This window comes from Mchenga conophoros, linkage group LG8 (assembly GCF_057382185.1).
Source record: "Mchenga conophoros isolate Kocher_MC1m ecotype Shallow Benthic linkage group LG8, M_conophoros_male_GT1.1, whole genome shotgun sequence".
In the NCBI taxonomy this organism is placed as follows: domain Eukaryota; kingdom Metazoa; phylum Chordata; class Actinopteri; order Cichliformes; family Cichlidae; genus Mchenga; species Mchenga conophoros.
In genome coordinates, this window is record NC_140533.1 from 6,560,396 (window position 1) to 6,570,227 (window position 9,832).

The following is a 9,832-nucleotide window of genomic DNA, read 5'->3' on the forward strand; positions in this document are numbered from 1 at the left end:
CGATGATCATGCTTCAGAAGCTTTGCAATTTTGAGACTGCTGCATCCCTCTGCAAGATATCTCACTATTTTTGACTTTTCTGAGCCTGTCAAGTCCTTCTTTTGACCCATTTTGCCAAAGGAAAGGACGTTGCCTAATAATTATGCACACCTGATATAGGGTGTTGATGTCATTAGACCACACCCCTTCTCATTACAGAGATGCACATCACCTAATATGCTTAATTGGTAGTAGGCTTTCGAGCCTATACACTGAAAAAAATATGTTGTTGGATTTACTTAATTCAATGGTGGACATTTGTTGCACACAGATGTTTTGCTTTGGCAGCAACTTAAACAATTGAGTTAAATTAACACAATTTATTCATGTTCAATAAACCTGTGCAATTTGTGTTGATAAAATGTGACTTAAACATGTTTTGATGAAGTAATTTGAGCTCTTGAAATATTTTAATCCTTCACAATTTTCTCACTTTATCCCAACACCATTCAATAACTTTTACCCAATACTACTTGGTCACTTAAATACTACATGTTATCTTCAAATTACATTTTGCTATTATATTCTAGTATCAAATACACAATTTTCAAATGGAGGCCTTATAACAGATTGTATTGTTCTCTTCCAAGATGGTTGCTGGCATCCACCAGTAACCTTTCAAAACAAAATGTCTAATTTCACTGCATTGACAGTAGGTAAAGAATTAAACTGACATTACTCCTCCACTGAATCTACATAAATCAACAGTTAAATAATGTCAGTTCTTCCGTGTTCTCTGGAATCAATCACAGCAAAGAAATTAGACTGTTTCTTTTGAAAAATGTTGGGAAAGAACAAATCAAAACATTCTATTTAAGGCCTCTGACGTCAAGATTCAGTTAAACAACAATTATAACTAAACAATTTGAGGTAATGTTAGTTTCCATTAACATTAAATTAGGTTACTGAATTGGCAAACACCTTCCTATTAACATTACCCATTTTACCCCAATAACTAAAGAAATTAGCACCTGCAGGTCAAAACCTTTATTCAAGAGATGCAAAAATAACATTGATACAGTGACTGTCAAAAATTACGGCACTGATCATACTGTGACATCTTGGTTCAAAACAGCACACTTAGAAATATTCAACGTTCCTTACTTCAACTGAATGAAACTGAAAATACCATTTCACACGGTCCATATGGGATATTTAGACTGTATAACTGTTCACGCTACATCTCTTCACTAGTAAAAGAAAGAAAAAATACAAAGAGAAATTTAAAAATGCTGCCAAACAGACAGAGAACTTGTACAGAGCAAAAGGAAAAACAAACAACAACAACAAAAACGGCTCGTCTTCATGGCAGTTGCAGAGTTTATAAAAATGAACCCTGCGATCCGTTTCTGGAATTGAGCTTCAAAATGCAGCAGAACAAGTGTGAGATTTAAATGTCCTCTCACCTAGAGCTGATCAGCTTGCATGCATAACAGTGAGCTTTCCTTGCAGGAGCAGTTTTGTCTCAGTTGTGAGCTTTTCTTGAGAGCTGAGTTGCATCCAACTCCATTACCACCCTTTGAATCACCTCAAAAGTGTAGCAGAGTTGTGATGGGTAACTCATATTGAAGGAATAAAAAAGGTCCAAACAGCATGGCTACTGCAAAGGTCACGTTATCCAGATCTTGAAGAACTACTATACCCTCGATGATGATGCCAACATCAGAAAAGTCATTGCCTGGTGCATCCTCTGGAGACAGATGTTCATTGTGGTTTTCTCAATCTGTGCAGTGGCCTCAGTCAAGTCCTGGTTAAACACAAAACATTTCTTTAAGATTCCTTTTTAAACTCATCTCTTTTGAATCTACCAGTTCTACTGTTAGAGTAATTTAAACCAATGCAAGCAACATAGTAAATAGCTATAGCCAAAGAGTGGCCTGCCATGCTGCCATTCATGGTCTAACAGAGTTTCTAAGACAGAGTGAAAAACATAATAATTTCAAATGCTTTACATTAGTTTTTGTTAGAAAGACACCGGCCCATCAGAAATCCAGGTTTTGTCACTCAGAAGATGTTAGAATTTAGACTTTCAGCCCCACAATTTGGTTAGCTGTTGGTCTTTTTTTTTTTCAAACAAAAGCTAATGTAAATACTGGTGGGATTTTCCTTTGTTCACTAGAATGACAAATTTAAAGTTTTTTCACACTGATGTGACCCCTAATACAGGGGTGGGGCCTCAAGGGCCGGCGGCTGAGTTCACTACCAGGCCTCATGTGAACTTCAAATTATTAAAGAGGACTACTGGTCCTAACTGGTCCAATGAGGATCAAGTGGATAACTAAATGCATTTTTAAATGTTGCAAAGCCACAATCTACTCATAAAACACTCACCATGAACTCCTGCGTGGAGAAGATGTTGCAATTGTCTTTCACACAGATGCGGAGCACTTTGATGAGACTCCCTTTGAGCATTAATGTCATCCTAAAGTATTATAACAAAGAAAACAGAGATTTGTGAACTTTTCAGTAGCACAGAAGAAAATGATCCCAGACCAAAACTTAAACCAGTCAACATGCAACACCAGCATCTACAAAGAAATATCAAAAGTTTCTGTTTGACATCAACTTTATGGATATATAGTTTCCAGAACATTTATTTTTTTAAAAAGATAAATTTTTCTCAGTGGGCCAGTAAATGCATAACGAAAATTATGGCATCCTTTCGGTGGAATCAGTACTCACGGGTAATAGTTGACTGTTTCAATGGATGCAGCATAAAAATCTTTTACTGACCTAATGCAATACATATACACTTTGTAGTTAAAGAATTTTAAAGTTCTTACTGTCATCATGGCAGCTACATCCTTTAGCTTTGTGCCCTGTTCCCCCGATCACTTTGCAAACACTTTCAGCAGACTGTCAGAGAGAAACTCAGCTCCGTCAGAAACCTTGACTGTAAAGGCATGGTTGGGATGCACTGGAATGCTGCATTTCATCTAAAATGACATAAAATTATTTTGAAATAACAGCAGGCACTGTGCTTGGTTAATCAGTAATGTTTTGTTGAATAAAAACTGTGTTTCCAGATCTTATGGGATTAAAAAAAATCCAAAGATGTTTGTTTCTGATTTGCAACCCAAGAACCCACAAGTTACAACCTCATTTCAGTTCAAGTGTGCATTAATGTGAGTCCAGTAATCACCTTTCTGACAATACATACAGGTATAAGTTAAACCTATGGCAGATTTTGGATTTCTCAGTTGTATTAATAGGGTGGTCTATTTGAGTATGCATGCACCTAATAATTATAAAAAACCTATTATAATTAAGTTACAGAAACCTTAAGCGAAAATAGAATATACTTTCTTACCATAACACCTTGAACCCACAATCCATCAGCTGACTCCTGGTGAAATGCAGAATAGATGTGGTCTCTCAATGTGCAGCAAAAAAAAACAAAAACAAAAGGACAGCAGGTGAGGGCAGGAGGGGTAGGGATGTAAGCTAGCATAATACCGCTGATGATATTAGCTAAAGCTGTTCAATGTCCAAAATCTCACTAACACCACGGTGCAGTAAATACACAATGTAACTGAAGAGTCAGTTGACAAATCTATTCACACAGAAAACCAAATTATGTTATGAGTGCCTCGCAATTAGGTTTAATGTGATATTACGGCTCTTGTGCCAAAGACAAATTCAAATGAAAAAGCGCCAATTCTTTGACAACAGATAAAACAGCAAATAAGCTAACGGCTCTTTTTTAGCATGTTACATGGCGGCACTCTAGACGTTTAACTACATTTGGCTGAAATATGGTAAACATTAATTCAAAAAATCAAGACATACCAAAAAACGTAGAGTTGGCTGCTCGACTTGACTGAGATGGATGCATTTTTTAAACCACGATCCAAAGCCCGCGAGATGAAATCACGCGTGGTTTCACGAGATTTAACGTTGCTATCTTATTGACTTACTTCACCTGAACATGATATGAACAATTTAATACACCCTTTCTGCATATCATGTAGTTTTTACACTATATAGTTACATTTATCTTTAAAACATGAGGCAATTGCGTTAAATACATGCAAGATGCTTACATAAATCCAAGAGATGGCCAGTCCCTTTTTTTCAGTGTACAGCTTGGAGTAAGACAACATGCATGAAGAGGATGATGTGGACAAAATACTCATTTGCCTAATAATTCTGCACTCCCTGTATTTATTTATGCATTTGCTATTTAGCAATAAAAAAAAAAAACCTTTCATACCACACAGCAGATTACAAAGCTAGCCAGCTAGTACTAACTCCTTAGCACCGTCCTCTCATCCAAATATAAGTGTGATATTTACATCTTTGTATTGGATGCTTTGTTGCTAGTACGTTGGCACGGTGGTTAGCACTGTTGCCTCACAGCACAAAGGTCCTGAGTTCAACTCTGCCACCAGGGTGGGGTCTTTCTGTGTGGAGTTTGCATGTTCTCCCTGTGTGCGTGGGTTCTCCCTGGGTACTCCAGCTTTCTCCCACAGAGCAAAGACATGCAGTTAGTGGGGATAGGTTAATTGGCAACACTGAATTGTCCATAGGTGTGAATGACAGCCCAAATGGTTGTCTGTGTGTTAGCCCTGTGACAGACTGGCAACCTGTCCAGGGTGTGCTCTGCCTCTTGCCCTAAAACAGCTGGGATAGGCTCCAGCGACCCTGAAGTGGATGGATGAATACTTGTTATTTATTTATATTTATTATTTCACAAAGAATTTGCATACAACTATTTCAAGCAACATAGAGCAAATAATATAGCCAAAATAGCAGCCAAATAAAGTAAAACACATTTTAGTAAAACAGTACAGTCATTCTGAGAGCTGCAAATTGCATTTTAATAAGTCACATCTAACTTGGTGTATTCTTTTATAATTAAAATATGACAAAGATGTTGGCTAGCACTGGCTAGATAAGAATGCGTCTTTAACCTCTTATGAGGATGCACATTTGTTCTGTTTCTCGAACCTGATATTGTGTTTGATATTCTGATATTGTTAGTTTAACCTAATCAGATTAGGACATAAATTTAAACAAAGACAGATTTATAAACTGCGGCTGAGGCAACATTCATCCTCTTTACATAACATTTGATTTTTAGGAATCATTATCAAAAATTGCATCGCTTTTTTGACCCATTATTACTATACCGACCTTTACTACACGTTGGCACAGTTGTGCTGGCTAGTTCTGAACAACTGGATTTGTAACATTTGCTTCTCAGACATCTTTTAGCTTTTCTGTGTTTTTTCTCTCCACAGCTGAGAAGAAATTTTGTCTAAATAAATGTCAATCTTTGACCAGTATTTTTTGTTTTTTAAAATCCATTATATACTGAAGAAGAATCTGCCCTGTCCACCTCTCTGGGGTTACAGGCGACAGCCCTGGTGGGCTCTCATGTGGCTCACTCCATCTTGCTGCCATAACAATTGGAGGGCGTGTTGAGGTCCAAAACACACAAAAGGTCAGGTGCTGAGCATTTACAGCACTTGTGTCTCACAGCTCAGCCCCAGGGGCTTGCTGGGTAAAAGCCAGACCGCTTCTTTTTTTTTTTTTTTTTTTTTGTATTTTTATTTTTGGAAGCCAAGGTTCAGTACTCGGCATATTATTTTAAGGCTGAAAGAGTCGAGGCTTCTGTCTGGCTTGTGGTAGAAACCCATAATAATGCTTACCTTTAACCACACTGTTGTACCAAAGCATGCACTGCTGGTGGTATTTTATTTCATCACAGTGATACAGTACAGGAGTGAGATTTTAAATGTGCTATAATGGTGGCAAGCCAGATTTTAAAACAACATACATTTGTTTATAGTATATTTCTTCCAAAATTACCACCTGAATCAAAAACATGTGAGTTTTGCATTATCAGTTAAAAACCTTCATATTCAAGTTATGTGAAATAAATGTTGCATGAAAACACTGGGTAGCTTTGTGCAGGATAAACAGGTTCACTAGCATTAATGTGGTGAATTCACAGTGGAGCAGTGTGTTGGACTGATACACAGTGTCTGTGGTGCTTATGGTCAGTGTTGGGTTACATCAAGTGTAGCAGAGATGAATTTATGTTTAAGCTGATGATGCTCAGATTAATTCACTGAATTCCAAATTTATCCTGTGTGGTGTAAAAACTGTGTGAACAGTATAGTGTCAGTGTAGGAGATGCACATCAGCCAGGATAGCTTGTGAAACAGTTTACATGTTGTTGAATTTATTTGTGTAAATCTGCAGCAGATCAGCTGATCACAGCATGTTAGTTATGATTCTTTTCCCTGTGCTGAGTCACTACACAGGCGTTAGGGTTCCCTGATCTGCTGAATCCCACTGTAACCCTTTACTGTACTAGTTGTACTGTTTATGTGCGGAAGTAAAGTCACCCTCTACAATGTAGGCAACAGAAAATAGTTAAATTTTAAAATTCAACTTCAAGCTAAGGACATCCATTAGAATTTTAATTTAAATTTGAATAATTTTGTATAACCTATTATGTGCTTATATTATTTTTATTATCATTATTAGTATCTAAATTATTATTCCACCTGCACAAACGCCGTCTGGCACGGCCCCGTCCACTGGACCAGATCTGGAGCACCCTTCCGGGTAAGATCGGTTAAGGGGCTGGCCAGCTGCGCAAACCCTGGCACGAACCGGCGATAGTAACCCGCCAGCCCCAGAAACCGTCTCACCTCCTTTTTAGTCTTGGGGCGCGGGCAGGATGCGATCGCTGCCGTCTTTTCCACCTGTGGACGCACCTGCCCGCCCCCCAAGTGGTACCCCAGATACTGCACCTCCCTCCGTCCAACCTCACACTTCTTCGGGTTGGCCGTGAGCCCCGCCTGCCTCAGGGACCCCAGGACCGCGGCCACCCGCTGCACGTGCTCCGCCCAGGTGTCGCTGTGGATGATCACGTCATCCAAGTAGGCAGCAGCATACGCAGCGTGCGGGCGCAGCACCCGGTCCATGAGGCGCTGGAAGGTGGCAGGGGCCCCGAACAAGCGTAACGAATTGGTACAACCCGTACGGAGTGGAGAAGGCCGTTTTCTCCCTGGACTCGGCAGACAAGGGAATCTGCCAATAGCCCTTGGTCAAATCCAGCGTCGTGAAAAAGCGGGCCGTGCCCAGCCGGTCCAGGAGCTCGTCGACCCGGGGCATGGGATAGGCATCAAAGCGTGATACTTTGTTCACCCTGCGATAGTCGACACAGAACCGGATCGACTCATCCTTCTTCACTACGAGAACGATGGGGCTACACCAGGCGCTGTGCGACTCCTCTATTACTCCCATTTTCAGCATTTCCGCCAACTCTCTCTGAACGATCTGCCGTTTATGCTCAGGGAGCCTGTAGGGCCGTGAACGCACTGTCACGCCAGGCTGCGTTACAAAATGATGCTCAATGAGAGACGTCCGGCCGGGCAGGGGGGAGAACACGTCCGCAAAACGCTGTTGTAACGCGACAACGTCCGCTCTCTGGGCCTGTGTGAGATGGTCATCACAAGGTAGGGAGGCGGGGATGATGGAATTTGGCACCTCCGGCCCCAACTCATCTCTCTCCTTAACCAGGCTTGCCAGAGAAGCGGTTTCAACCTCTCTCCACACTTTAAGGAGATTGAGGTGATAAATCTGCGTGGCCCCTCCCCTGTCCGACCGAGCGACCTCATAGTCAACGTCCCCGACTCGCCGTGTGACCACAAAGGGTCCTTGCCACTTGGCGAGCAACTTCGATCTGGAAGAAGGGAGTAATACAAGCACTTTGTCTCCCGGTGAAAATTGCCTAAGTCTAGCCCCTCTGTCATACAGGCGTTGCTGACGCTGCTAAGCCTGGAGCAAATTCTCCCGTGACAACCTCCCCAAAGTGTGGAGTTTTGCTCTCAGGTCTAACACGTACTGAATCTCGTTCTTGGCGGGGCTCGGACCGTCCTCCCAGCTTTCTTTGATCAGGTCGAGCACCCCACGTGGCCTCCTGCCGAACAGCAGTTCAAAGGGAGAAAATCCCGTAGAGGCCTGGGGCACCTCCCGCACTGCGAATAACAGAGGGTCTAGCCAGTGATCCCAATTGCGTTCATCCTCGTTAATGAACTTACGAATCATGGACTTTAAGGTCTTATTCAGCCGCTCCACCAGCCCGTCCGTCTGAGGGTGGTAGACGCTGGTCCGAATAGATTTAATGCCCAGTAATTCGTACAGTTCCCGCAGTGTACGAGACATAAACGACGTGCCCTGGTCAGTCAGTATCTCTTTCGGGATTCCGACTCGGGAGATGACCTGAAACAGTGCCTGCGCCACACTCTTTGCAGAGATGGTGCGCAGCGGGACTGCTTCCGGGTACCGCGTTGCATAATCCACCAGGACTAACACAAAGCGGTAGCCGCGTGCACTCCGGTGAAACGGCCCGATGAGGTCCATGCCAATGCGCTCGAACGGGACCTCTATGAGTGGAAGCGGACGCAAAGGCGCTTTTGGTATGGCCGGCAGATTAACAAGTTGGCAGTCCGGGCAGGACGCGCACCAGCGGCGCACATCCGCTCGGATGCCCGGCCAATAAAATCGGGCCGTTATTCGCTCCAGAGTTTTTTCGTATCCCATATGCCCTGCCATGGGGTTATAATGAGCCGCCTGGAAAATCGTTTCCCGGCGGCCCTGCGGCACCAACAGCTGGGTGTGCATCACCTCCGTGCGAGCGTCACGACTCACTCGGTATAACCTATCTTTCGACAAAATGAAGCGTGGGTAGGTCCGCACGGCTTCGGGGCGCACCACGTGACCACCAATCTCAATCACTTGGTCAAAGGCTGAGCGTAGGGTATCGTCACGAGACTGCTCCAGTGGGAAATCACCCGTGGGGGGAACTTCCGGAGCCGGCGGGACTACCTGTGAAGGACCCGCCGTCTCCCCCTCCCCTGAGTCAGTGTCGGACGACCCCGCGTCACCACTGAGCGCCGCGCAGACACTACATGCTACTAGCGGTCGTGACCGCACCCCCGCATACTGTCCCAACAGATGATGAAACCCCGGCCAATTCGTACCCAGAATTAGGGGATGCGACAGGTGTGGGCTAACCGCAGCCGTTATTCTATGCGTTTTACCCTTATACTTCAATAACAGTGGCACTATGGGATACCTGTGAACATCACCATGCACACACCTCACCTCAGAATGGGTGGTGCACAAGGGTCTGCGTGCAGCCCGTGTCCACCAAAGCATGGCGTATACCCCCTCGAGTCCTTACCGGAATGCTGTATGTCCCTCCCGGACCGGGAGAGGGCGCTGGAGCACCGGCAACGCGGAACACCTGCCCCACCTCCATCAGAGGACAGTCCCTCCTCAGGTGTCCCGGCTGTCCGCACTTCCAGCACTCCTGCCCCGGCGTCTGTGCTGCTCTCCGTGGCTCAGGGGCAGCGCTGCTTAGGTCCGGTCCCTGGGAAGGCACAAACGCAGCAAAAGGATTAGTGGGGCTCAACGCCAGCGTCCGCTCTGCCTGCCCTGGCACAGGCATCCAGCGCCTCGGTGCCGGCACCGGGGCTTGTCTGTTCGGCCTCCGGCCGCTGTCCCCGGGCTTCCCCGCTCTAGCGGCAAGGTGGTCCTCCGCTAACGTCACCGCCACCTCCAGACTCGCGGGACGGTGGCACCTGACCCATCTCGCCGTCTCTGCAGGCAGCCCCTCCACGAACTGCTCCAGCACCACTTTGCCCACCAGCAGCGTCTCGCCTTCTGACGATCCCGGCTGCAGCCAGCGTACGGCCGCGTCATGCAGCTTCCGGGCCCAAGCAAACGGCCGATCCGCCACGGCCAGCCGACAGGCCCGGAATCGTCGGCG

The 9,832-nt window shown here is 44.7% G+C and overlaps 1 long non-coding RNA gene across 1 annotated transcript; it reads right to left on the bottom strand.

Moving 5' to 3' along the window:
- Positions 1-258: 258 nt before the first annotated feature.
- LOC146568019 (uncharacterized) lies at positions 259-4,069 on the bottom strand. The gene is made up of 4 exons (XR_014893567.1): positions 3,350-4,069; positions 2,823-2,975; positions 2,371-2,461; positions 259-1,786 (listed from the first exon to the last, which is right to left on the bottom strand). It is a non-coding gene; the product is annotated as an uncharacterized LOC146568019 (long non-coding RNA).
- Positions 4,070-9,832: the final 5,763 nt, after the last annotated feature.